Source organism: Anomaloglossus baeobatrachus, chromosome 8, assembly GCF_048569485.1.
Source record: "Anomaloglossus baeobatrachus isolate aAnoBae1 chromosome 8, aAnoBae1.hap1, whole genome shotgun sequence".
NCBI lineage: Eukaryota > Metazoa > Chordata > Amphibia > Anura > Aromobatidae > Anomaloglossus > Anomaloglossus baeobatrachus.
This window is the reverse complement of record NC_134360.1, coordinates 177,811,036-177,824,392: the sequence shown is the minus strand read 5'-3', so window position 1 is coordinate 177,824,392 and position 13,357 is coordinate 177,811,036. Positions and strand designations below refer to the sequence as shown.

Here is a 13,357-nt window from a genome sequence, read left to right as displayed (position 1 = left end):
GGTTTTCAGTTTTCCGAACATCCTTCGGATTGAATTTACCTTAGACCAATTTATAAGTTTCCTCCTTCCTGCTTTTGCACCAAAACTGAGGAGCCCGTGATGCACAGGGGGGTGTATAGGCAGAGGGGAGGGGTTACACTTTTTAAAGTGTAATACTTTGTGTGGTCTCCGGAGGCAGAAGCTATACACCCAATTGTCTGGGTCTCCCAATAGGAGCTAGAAGAAAAGGAATTTACGGTAAGTAAACAAAATTCCCTTCTTTTATACAGTGGAACCTTCGTTTAAGAGCGTTTTGCAAGACAAGCAAAGGTTTCTAAAAATTTGTAACTTGGTTTCAGAGCAATGCTTTGCAATAAGAGCAAATCCTCACCGCGCACACTTCCGGTTCCGTCCTTTCACCACGCTGTGACCCGCTCTGGAAGTAACTTTCTGTACATATGTACTGTATACAGCAGACCTGGGCAAGGGGCGGCCCGCGGGCCACATCCGGCCAGCCTACTGTCTGTGACCGGCCCGCCCATTAGATCAGAGATGGAGATGTGGTGCTGCTTTTCCTGCCGGGCAGGAACTTTTCAAATGACACACGCGCGCTGTACTGACGACATCATGGCGCGCGTGTGTCACAGAAAACACTGCCGGACAGGGAACAGAGGACAGATTCCTGCGTTCCGCTGCTACACTGTGCGGAGCTTCAGGATCGGTCCTCTGTTCCCTGCGGCAGCTTTCTCTGTGACACACGTGCGCCCTGATGTCGGCAGTACAGAGCGTGTGTGTCATTTGAAAAGTTCCCGCCCGGCAGGAGAAGCGGCACCAGCCGGTGCCTGGACAGAGAGACGCAGCGGCGTGGGCAGGGGCTGTACAAGAACAATAGCGGCGCAGCCAGGGCCCGTACCAGGGAAGAAGCAGCTCAGTGGGGGACCCGTACGGAGGTGCCTGAGGAGATAGAGGTGAGTGGTCACGAGTAACCGAAGGGGGAGGGGGGGGGGGGTAACTGGTGTAATATTTGGGTGTAGTGATGTAGTATATGGGAATGTAATGATGTAGTTTTACAGGGGCAGTATATAGTGCTGTAATGTATTACAGGGGCAGTATATAGTGCTGTAATGCATTTCAGGGGCAGTATATAGTGCTGTAATGCATTTCAGGGGCAGTATATAGTGCTGTAATGTATTACAGGGGCAGTATATAGTGCTGTAATGTATTACAGGGGCAGTATATAGTGCTGTAATGCATTACAGGGGCAGAATATACTGCTGTAATGCATTACAGGGGCAGTATATAGTGCTGTAATGCATTACAGGGGCAGAATATACTGCTGTAATGCATTACAGGGGCAGTATATAGTGCTGTAATGCATTACAGGGGCAGTATATAGTGCTGTAATACATTACAGGGGCAGTATATAGTGCTGTAATGCATTACTGGTGCAGTATATAGTGCTGTAGTGCATTACAGGTGCAGTATATAGTGCTGTAATGCATTACAGGTGCAGTATATAGTGCTGTAGTGTATTACAGGTGCAGTATATAGTGCTGTAATGCATTACTGGTGCAGTATATAGTGCTGTAATGTATTACAGAGGCAGTATATAGTGCTGTAATGCATTACTGGTGCAGTATATAGTGCTCTAATGCATTACAGGGGCAGTATATAGTGCTGTAATGTATTACTGGTGCAGTATATAGTGCTGTAGTGCATTACAGGGGCAGTATATAGTGCTGTAATGTATTACAGAGGCAGTATATAGTGCTGTAATGCATTACTGGTGCAGTATATAGTGCTCTAATGCATTACAGGTGCAGTATATAGTGCTGTAATGCATTACAGGGGCAGTATATAGTGCTGTAATGTATTACAGGGGCAGTATATAGTGCTATAATGTATTACAGGGGCAGTATATAGTGCTGTAGTTCACTCTCCTGGTATATATCTCTGCTTGCTGAAGTGTAATGTCTGCTCCCCTCTGCTGCTGAATTCACTCTCCTGGTATATATCTCTGCTTGCTGTGACTTATGCTATGTCATTTTTACATTATGTTTAATACTCACTGATGTATGACTGTATCTTCCTCTTTGTACATCTTATCTGATGGTGGAAGGTGTGAATCTGTGTAGACTAGAGGTCCGGGTGGGTGTGAAATGTTCTGTTTCCTTTGATTCCTTAATCATTCCCTGGTGTGATCAGCATTTGTTAATTTTCCTTAACAAGCTGAGCTCCCATAATCCCCCTCACCTACCCCTCTAGTCAGCCCTATATATCTGGGGCTGTTCTAAGGGGTGCACGCGTGCGGGGTGCCTGCATGCGTGCCATCTTTTGCTAAGTGCCAACGTTCCAAGTGCTGGGCAGTTAATTCAATGGCAGTTAGTCAGGGCAGGAGTCAGGTAAACTAATCTTTGACACTCTGTTTCCACCATGACTATTATTTCTCTCTCTATCATCCTATGTGCCTTTATTGTCCACTTTCACCGCCCTGTCCCCCCTCCATCACCACTCATCCACATTAGTCCCTCTCTCCTCTCCTCTCCTATGTACAGTTCCCAGGCCCTTTTCACCTATCTGATTAACCTCAATCCTTCATGCTCCAGGGTATCACACAAAAACACGTCCAAAAACCATCTGACCCTTCTCCTTCTACTCCTACTTCTATCAGGTGATATCTCTCCTAATCCCGGTCCACCCCATGCTAACTTTACCCCCTTCCCCACCTCCCATAGAAACCCTGATAATATTATTAACATTCCCTGTACACCCTCACTTCCCTCTTTTAATTGTGCTCTATGGAATCCACGGTCTGTATGTAACAAGCTTCCTTACATCCACAACCTCTTTCTCAATAACTCTCTTAACTTACTAGCCCTCACTGAAACCTGGATTCAGGATTCTGATACTACTTCCCCTGCTGCCATCTCTCATGGTGGTTTACACTTTACCCATTCACCAAGACCTGGAAACAGACATGGTGGTGGAGTTGGGTTACTCCTGTCCCCACAATGCACTTTCCAGGTCATCCCCCCAGCTCCATCACTCTCATTCCCATCCTTTGAGGTTCACACCATCAGGCTCTTCCATCCCCTTCCCCTCAGAGTAGCTGTCATATACCGTCCCCCAGGCTCCCCCACCCAGTTCCTTGACCACTTTTCAGCCTGGCTGCCACACTTCATGTCCTCTGAATTGCCAACCCTGATCCTAGGAGACTTTAACATCCCCATGAACAGCCCCTCCTCCCCTTCTGCATCCCAGCTTCTATCTCTCACCACCTCTCTTGGCCTCCCACAACTCTCATCCTCAGAGACACATGAAGATGGTAACACCCTTGACTTGGTCTTTTTCCGCCTCTGCTCAATCTCTCACTTTGACAACTCACCTCTTCCCCTCTCTGACCACAACATCCTCTCCTTCAAGCTTACAAACCGTCGTCCACTCCAGCACACTCCCACCTATCACACATTCAGAAACCTACAGGCCATTGACTCTCAAACACTTACAGACTCTCTACACTTATCACTATCCCCTATCTCCTCACTTTCATGCCCTAATCTGGCTGTAAAGCACTACAATGACACACTCAGAAGCACCCTGGACCAAGTAGCACCCCTCACCCTCAGAACCTCCAAACACCGAGTAAAACAACCTTGGCTCACATCACAAACTCGATTTCTCCAGCGATGCTCTAGGAGTGCCGAGCGCCTATGGAGGAAATCCCGCACACCAGAAAACTTCATCCACTACAAGTTCATGTTAAGGACCTACAACTCTTCCCTTCACCTCGCCAAACAGACCTACTTCACCACCCTTATCTCCTCACTAGCCAACAATCCAAAAAAGCTCTTTGACACCTTACACTCCCTCCTCAGTCCCAAAGCACAGACCCCTATCACAGACCTTCATGCTGATGACCTGGCCTCGTATTTCACAGAGAAAATAGAAAACATCCGCCAAGAGATCAGCTCCCAGTCACTAAGCGTTGTGAATCCCATCCCACGCCACATCCCATCCAGCTCACTTTCCACATTTGACCCAGTCACAGAGGAGGAAGTCTCCAGGCTCCTCTCTTCTTCTCATCCTACCACTTGCCCTACTGATCCCTTCCCCTCACGCCTACTCCAGACACTCTCTCCGGTTGTCACCACTCACCTAACTAAAATCTTCAATCTCTCTCTCTCTTCTGGTATCTTCCCTTCCTCCCTCAAACACTCTATTATTACTCCATTATTAAAAAAACCTTCTCTCGATCCGTCCTGCACAAGCAACTACAGACCAGTCTCCAATCTCTCCTTCATCTCTAAACTCTTGGAGCGCCTGGTCTACTCTCGTCTCACCCGCTACCTCTCCTCTCACTCTCTTCTAGATCCTTTACAGTCTGGCTTCCGCCCTTTACACTCAACAGAAACTGCTCTTGTCAAAGTGACCAATGACCTATTGACAGCAAAACGTAACGGTGACCACTCGCTGCTTATTCTTCTTGACCTTTCTGCAGCCTTCGACACTGTTGACCACCATCTCCTTCTCTCTATGCTCCATTCTATTGGCCTAAAGGACACTGTGCTTTCCTGGTTCTCTTCCTATCTTTCTGGCCGCTCGTTCAGTGTATCATTTGCTGGCTCCACATCTTCTCCTCTTCCTCTCACTGTTGGGGTCCCTCAAGGTTCAGTCCTTGGCCCTCTTCTGTTCTCCCTCTACACTGCCCCAATTGGACAGACCATCAGCAGATTTGGCTTTCAGTACCATCTTTATGCTGATGACACACAGCTATACACCTCATCCCCTGAGCTCACCCCCGCTGTACTACAGAACACAAGTGACTGCCTGACTGCAGTTTGCAACATCATGTCTGCTCTCTATCTGAAACTTAACCTTTCCAAAACTGAACTTCTTCTTTTCCCTCCATCTCCCAACCTTCCTAAACCTGGCATCTCCCTCTCTGTGTGTGGCACAGCGATAAGTCCTAGGCTGCAGGCCCGCTGTCTGGGGGTTATACTTGACACTGATCTCTCCTTCACCTCCCACATACAATCTCTTGCCCGCACCTGCCGCTTGCACCTTAAGAACATCTCTAGAATCCGCCCCTTTCTCACAATGGAAACGACAAAAACCCTCACCGTGGCCCTGATCCACTCTCGCCTTGACTACTGTAACTCTCTATTAATTGGTCTCCCCCTAACTAGACTCTCCCCTCTACAGTCCATCCTTAATGCAGCAGCCAGGGTCACCTATCTGGCTAACCGCTACTCGGACGCCTCTGCGCTGTGCCAGTCATTGCACTGGCTGCCCATATATCACAGGATCCAATTCAAACTGCTTGTTCTCACCCACAAAGCTCTCCACAGTGCAGCACCCTCCTACATCTCCACCCTCCTCTCTGTCTATCATCCCACCCGTTCTCTACGCTCTGCAAATGACTTTCCACTAACATCCACACTAATTCGAACCTCCCACTCCCGAATCCAAGACTTCTTCCGAGCTGCACCAAACCTCTGGAATGCTCTACCCCAAGAAGTTAGGACAAATCACAACTTACTCAGCTTCAGACGCTCCCTAAAAACGCATCTTTTTAGGGCGGCCTATCACACTCCCTAGCCAAACTAATTTCACATAATCCCTCTACAACTTCTCAGAACATAACCCCACGTCAAACTCCTTGGCACCCAAATGCATCTCAAGGCTCTTGCCAACTGGTCCAGGAAGCCATCATCTATCCCCCATGAGCTGGCTGGATTGTCATTTTAAATAAACACTTGTACCTTGCCCCTCCCCCCATCTCATTGTAGATTGTAAGCTCTCACGAGCAGGGTTGCCATTTTTCCTTTTAAATATTGTAGCCTCTATAATTGTTACTTGTTTGTATATGTTTATGTATATGATATGTATATGTTCCTCCTGAATTGTAAAGCGCTGCGGAATATGTTGGCGCTATAGAAATAAAGATTATTATTATTATTATTATTACAGGTGCAGTATATAGTGATGTAGTGTATTACAGGGGCAGTATATAGTGCTGTAGTGTATTACAGGGGTAGTATATAGTGCTGTAATGCATTACAGGGGCAGTATATAGTGCTGTAATGTATTACAGGTGCAGTGTGTAGTGCTGTAGTGTATTACAGGTGCAGTATATAGTGCTGTAATGCATTACTGGTGCAGTATATAGTGCTGTAGTGTATTACAGGTGCAGTATATAGTGCTGTAATGCATTACTGGTGCAGTATATAGTGCTGTAGTGTATTACAGGTGCAGTATATAGTGCTGTAATGTATTACAGGTGCAGTATATAGTGCTGTAATGCATTACAGGGGCAGTATATAGTGTTGTAATTTATTACTGGTGCAGTATATAGTGGTGTAATTTATTACTGGTGCAGTATATAGTGCTGTAGTGCATTACAGGTGCAGTATATAGTGCTGTAATGTATTACAGGTGCAGTATATAGTGCTGTAGTGTATTACAGGTGCAGTATATAATACTGTAATGCATTACTGGTGCAGTATATAGTGCTGTAGTGTCTTACAGGTGCAGTATATAGTGCTGTAATGTATTACAGGTGCAGTATATAGTGCTGTAGTGTATTACAGGTGCAGTATATAGTGCTGTAATTTATTACAGGTGCAGTATATAGTGCTGTAATTTATTACAGGTGCAGTATATAGTGCTGTAATTTATTACTGGTGCAGTATATAGTGCTGTAGTGTATTACAGGGGCAGTATATAGTGCTGTAGTGTATTACAGGTGCAGTATATAGTGCTGTAATGCATTACTGGTGCAGTATATAGTGCTGTAATGCATTACAGGTGCAGTATATAGTGCTGTAATGTATTACAGGTGCCGTATATAGTGTTTTAGTGTATTACAGGTGCAGTATATAGTGCTGTAGTGTATTAAAGGTGCAGTATATAGTGCTGTAGTGCATTACAGGTGCAGTATATAGTGCTGTAATGCATTACAGGTGCAGTATATAGTGTTGTAGTGTATTACAGGTGCAGTATATAGTGCTGTAATGCATTACAGGTGCAGTATATAGTGCTGTAATGCATTACAGGTGCAGTATATAGTGCTGTAATGCATTATTGGTGCAGTATATAGTGCTGTAATGCATTACAGGTGCAGTATATAGTGCTGTAGTGTATTACAGGTGCAGTATATAGTGCTGTAGTGTCTTACAGGTGCAGTATATAGTGCTGTAATGCATTACAGGTGCAGTATATAGTGCTGTAATGTATTACAGGTGCAGTATATAGTGCTGTAGTGTATTACAGGTGCAGTATATAGTGCTGTAGTGTATTACAGGTGCAGTATATAGTGCTGTAATGTATTACAGGTGCAGTATATAGTGCTGTAGTGTATAACAGGTGCAGTATATAGTGCTGTAATTTATTACAGGTGCAGTATATAGTGCTGTAATTTATTACAGGTGCAGTATATAGTGCTGTAGTGTAATTACAGGGGCAGTATATAGTGATGTATGTGTGTGTATATATATATATATATATATGTGTATAATATAATATATATACAGTATTGGGTAGAATTGAGTTAAGTAGTTCAGTCCGGCCCTCTGAAAGGATCCCAAGTTCTCATGCGGCCCCATGAGAAATTTAATTGCCCACCCCTGGTATACAGTATACCATTGTACAGTACAGTATATACTATATAGCATATCTATCAATTTGCATGTGTGGACACAGTATTGTACTTTCTTTGTCGCCCTATTGGGAGACCCAGACAATTGGGTGTATAGGCTATGCCTCCGGAGGCCGCACAAAGTATTACACTCAAAAGTGTTAAGCCCCTCCCCTTCTGCCTATACACCCCCCGTGCTCCCACGGGCTCCTCAGTTTTTTGCTTTGTGCGAAGGAGGTCAGACACGCACAGCACAGCTCCACAGATTAGTCAGCAGCAGCTGCTGACTATGTCGGTTGGAAGAAAAGTGGGCCCATATAGGGCCCCCAGCATGCTCCCTTCTCACCCCACTCTTGTCGGCGGTGTAGTTAAGGTTGAGGTATCCATTGCGGGTACGGAGGCTGGAGCCCACATGCTGCTTTCCTTCCCCATCCCCCTCAGGGCTCTGGGTGAAGTGGGATCCTATCGGTCTCCAGGCACTGAGACCGTGCTTCATCCACAACTCCTGTGGAGCCTGCTGGATAGGAGCCGGGTACAGTTCAGGGACATGGCCCTGCTACGTGAAGGTACTCTGTATCCCTGTGGGGACCGCGCACGGCAACACCTCAGCTTTACTGGGTGTGCTAGTGCACCGGGGACCGCGGCGCTGACCGGGTTAAACTGTGCCATTACACACTCAGCGTCGCTGAGTGTGTTTATATGTAGGGGCTACCGCGCTAACCGCCGCTGCCATGGGAAACTGCGGCGCGGCTGGGACTTGTAGTTCGCCGGGGACTTCGGCGTCGGCCGCGCTTTTACGGCGGCCACGCGTATACTCGAGTCCCCGGCTTGCTTGCGGCCTAGTTTCCCTTTCTCCCGCCCTCAGCCCTGACAGGCAGGGGAAGGGCGGGACGCTGCACGGAACGAGCAGCACTGAGGGCTGGAGTATGATTTCCATACTCCACCCCCCTCACTGTGCACAGTGTGAGCACCTCGGCCACGCCCACGGCTCCCTCCTCTCGTCAGGACGCCGCAGCCATTCCTGTCAGCTCCTCCGACGCTGCAGAGAGGGATTAACCCTGGGAGACCCAGACACGGTCTCTGGTGGCCTCATAACCGCTTTAGGCGGATGGTAAGCAGCACCTGTGGTGCTAGCCCCATGGTGCTGTAGTGTATTGATACATTATTTGTTTATAGTATATATTTTACACTGTATGAGCACAGTTCATTCTGGCTATATACCCTAGTGTGTTACTCAGGGAAAACAATAGCATGGCGCCCACAAAAGGCAGGGGTGCCAAAGCACAGGCTTATTATGCTGCCTGCGTCGCTTGTACGACCCAGCTGCCGGCAGGTTCCATTGACCCTCATTGTGTGCAATGTTCGGCCCCTGTGACACTTCTTCAGCCAGGGCCTCTGCTAAGAGGGGCCCAGGGGGAGCCACCTGTTGACACTGTCCTAGTGATGGGGACGGAGTTTGCAAAACTCTCTGAGACTATGACTAAGATACTAGAAGCCTTGCAGTCCAGGCCGGTATCTCAGCACAGGGACTCTGTTGAATCATTGTTCCCTGGCCCCCCTCAGTTGGACCAACAATGTCCTCCCGGGGTATCTCATACATCCCAGACTGAGGGTTCTGACTTAGACCCCAGCCCCAGACCGACTAAGCGGGCTCGCTTAGAATTTCCCTCGACATCATATTGTTCAGGGTCTCAGCGGGGGAATCTCTGGTTGATGATGCGGAGACAGCGGATCAGGATTCTGATCCTGAGGGCGCTATCAATCTTAATACTCCAGACGGGGACGCCATAGTGAACGTTCTTATTGCGCCCATCGATCAAATGCTGGATATTTCTCCCTCAGCTCCTCCGGCGGAGGAGTCAGCTTCTCTTACACCGAGTATGTTTCTGGACCACTCTGATTTCAGAGAGGCAGTCCAGATTCATCATGCTTGTCCAGATAAACGGTTTTCTAAGCGCCTTAAGGATGCACGTTATCCTTTTCCCCCTGACGTGGTTAAAGGTTGGACTCAATGTCCCAAAGTGGATCCTCCAATCTCCAGACTGGCGGCTAGATCCATACTTGCAGTGGAAGAGGGGGCCTCGCTCAAGGATGCCACTGACAGGCAGATGGAGCTCTGGTTGAAATCCATCTATGAAGCTATCGGAGCTTCTTTTGCCCCAGCATTCGCAGCCGTATGGGCGCTACAAGCTATCTCAGCAGGTCAAGCGCAAATTAAAGCAGCCACATGCACGGCCGCGCCACAAGTGGCACCCATTACCACCCAGACCTCGGCAATTGCGTCTTACGCTATTATTGCTGTCCTGGACTCTGCGAGCCGTACGGCGGTCGCGGCCGCCAATTCGGTGGTACTCCGCAGGGCCTTGTGGCTACGGGAATGGAAGGCAGATTCTGCTTCCAAAAAAGCGCTTAACCAGTTTGCCAATTTCTGGCGACAGGCTGTTTGGCGAGCGTCTGGATGAAATCATCACACAATCCAAGGGAAAGGATACATCCTTACCCCAGTCCAAACAGGACATACCCCAACAGAGGAGAGGGCAGTCGAGGTTTCGGTCCTTTCAGGGCGGGGCAGGTCCCAATTCTCCTCGTCCAAAAGGTCTCAGAAAGAACAAAGGAACTCTCAGGCATGGCGGTCTAAGTCACGTCCTTAAAAGGCCACCGGAGGCGCCGCTAACAAAGCGGCTTCCTCATGACTTCGACCTCCTCTAGTAGCATCCTCGGTCGGTGGCAGGCTCTCCCGCTTGTGTGACACCTGGCTGCCACAAATAAAAGACCGCTGGGTGAGAGACATTCTGTCTCACGGTTACAAGATTGAGTTCACCTCTCGTCCCCCGACTCGATTCTTCAGGTCATTCCCGCCTCCCTAGCGAGCCGAGGCTCTTCTGCAGGCGCTGTGCACTCTGAAGGCAGAAGGAGTGGTGATCCCGGTTCCTCTTCAGCAACTGAGCCACGGTTTTTACTCCATCTTGTTTGTGGTCCCAAAGGAGGACGGGTCTTTCCGCCCGGTCCTGGACCTGAAACTGCTCAACAAACATGTAAAACCAGACGGTTCCGGATGGAATCCCTCCGCTCCGTCATCGCCTCAATGTCCCAAGGAGATTTCCTTGCATCGATCGATATCAAAGATGCATATCTCCACGTACCGATTGCTCCAGAGCCCAGCGCTTCTTGCGCTTCGCCATAGGAAACGAACACCTGCAATTCGTGGCACTGCCGTTCGGCCTGGCAACAGCCCCACGGGTTTTTACCAAGGTTATGGCTACTGTAGTAGCGCTCCTACACTCGCAGGGTCACTCGGTGATCCCGTACTTGGATGCTGATCAAGGCACCCTCTCAAGAGGCATGCCAACGCATCCTCGACGCTTCCCTGGAGACTCTCCAGGGTGTCGGGTGGATCATCAATTTTCCAAAGTCAAATATGACACCGGCCCAATCGCTGACATATCTTGGCATGGAGTTTCATACCCTCTCAGCGATAGTGAAGCTTACGCTGTTCAAGCAGTGGGCACTACAGACAGGGGTACAATCTCTCCTTCAAGGCCAGTCACACCCCTTGAGGCGCCTCATGCACTTCCTGGGGAAGATGGTGGCAGCAATGGAGGCAGTCCCTTTCGCGCAGTTTCACCTGCGTCCCCTTCAATGGGACATCCTACGCAAATGGGACAGGAAGCCGTCGTCCCTCGACAGGACCGTCTCCCTCTCTCAGGCGACCAAAGCTTCCCTTCGGTGGTGGCTTCTTCCCACTTCGTTATCGAAGGGGAAATCCTTCCTACCCCCATCCTGGGAAGTAGTCACGACGGACGCGAGTCTGTCAGGGTGGGGAGCGGTTTTTTCCCCACCACAGGGCTCAGGGTACGTGGACCCAGCAAGAGTCCTCGCTTCAGATCAACGTTCTGGAAATACGGGCAGTGTATCTTGCCCAGAAAGCGTTCCAGCAGTGGCTGGAGGGCAAGCAGATCCGAATTCAGTCGGACAATTCCACAGCGGTGGCATACATCAACCACCAAGGCGGCACACGCAGCCGGCAAGCCTTCCAGGAAGTCCGGCGGATTTTGATGTGGGTGGAAGCCACGGTATCCACCATATCCGCAGTTCACATCCCAGGCGTGGAAAACTGGGAAGCAGATTATCTCAGTTGCCAGGGCATGGACGCAGGGGAATGGTCCCTTCACACGGACGTGTTTCAGGAGATCCGTTGCTGCTGGGGGGTGCCGGACGTCGACCTCATGGCGTCCCGGCACAACAACAAGGTACCAGTGTTCATGGCACGGTCTCAAGATCCCAGAGCTCTGGCGGCAGACGCCTGAGTTCAGGATGGTCGCAGTTTCAGCTCCCTTATGTGTTTCCTCCGCTGGCACTGTTGCCCAGAGTGTTACGCAAGATCAGGACCGACTGCCGCCGCGCCATCCTCGTCGCTCCAGGCTGGCCAAGGAGGTCGTGGTACCCGGATCTGTGGCATCTCACGGTCGGCCAACCGTGGACACTACCAGACCGAACAGACTTGCTATCTCGAGGGCCGTTTTTTTTCCATCTGAATTCTGCGGCCCTCAACCTGACTGTGTGGCTATTGAGTCCTGGACCCTAGCGTCTTCAGGGTTATCTCAAGACGTCATTGCCACTATGAGACAGGCTAGGAAACCAACGTCCGCCAAGATCTACCACAGGACGTGGAAAATTTTCCTGTCATGGTGCTCTGCTCAGGGTTTTTCTCCCTGGCCTTTTGACTTGACCACTTTTCTGTCCTTCCTTCAATCTGGACTGGAAAAGGGTTTGTCGCTCGGCTCCCTTAAGGGACAAGTCTCTGCGCTCTCTGTGTTTTTCCAGAAGCGCCTAGCCAGGCTTCCACAGGTACGCACGTTCCTGCAGGGGGTTTGTCACATCGTTCCTCCTTACAAGCGGCCGTTAGAACCCTGGGATCTCAACAGGGTTCTGATGGTTCTTCAGAAACCACCATTCGAGCCAATGAGAGATATTTCCCTCTCACGGCTTTCGCAGAAAGTGGTTTTTCTAGTAGCAGTCACTTCTCTTCGGAGAGTGTCTGAGCTAGCAGCATTGTCGTGCAAAGCCCCTTTCCTGGTGTTTCACCAGGACAAGGTGGTTCTACGTCCGGTTCCGGATTTTCTCCCTAAGGTGGTATCCTCCTTTCATCTTAATCAGGATATCTCCTTACCTTCTTTTCATCCTCATCCAGTTCACCAATGTGAAAAGGATTGGCACTTGTTAGATTGGGTGAGAGCACTCAGACTCTACATTTCTCGTACGGCGCCCCTGCGCCGCTCTGATGCACTCTTTGTCCTTGTCGCTGGCCAGCGTAAAGGGTCACAGGCTTCCAAATCAACCCTGGCTCGGTGGATCAAGGAGCCAATTATCGAAGCCTACCGTTCTGCTGGGCTTCGGTTCCCTCAGGGCTGAAGGCCCATTCTACCAGAGCCGTGGGCGCGTCCTGGGCTTTGAGGCACCAGGCTACGGCTCAGCAGGTGTGTCAGGCGGCTACCTGGTCGAGCCTGCACACTTTCACGAAGCACTATCAGGTGCATACCTATGCTTCGGCGGATGCCAGCCTAGGTAGACGAGTCCTTCAGGCGGCGGTTGCCCACCTGTAGGAAGAGGCCGTTTTACGGCTCTATTATGAGGTATTATTTTACCCACCCAGGGACTGCTTTTGGACGTCCCAATTGTCTGGGTCTCCCAATAGAGCGACAAAGAAGGGAATTTTGTTTACTTACCGTAAATTCCTTTTCT

The 13,357-nt window shown here is 49.4% G+C and overlaps 1 protein-coding gene across 4 annotated transcripts in view; it reads left to right on the top strand.

Moving 5' to 3' along the window:
• The window catches only part of PRRC2C (proline rich coiled-coil 2C), a 344,519-nt gene that overhangs the window by 139,027 nt on the left and 192,135 nt on the right, over positions 1-13,357 (top strand). The window lies entirely within an intron of this gene.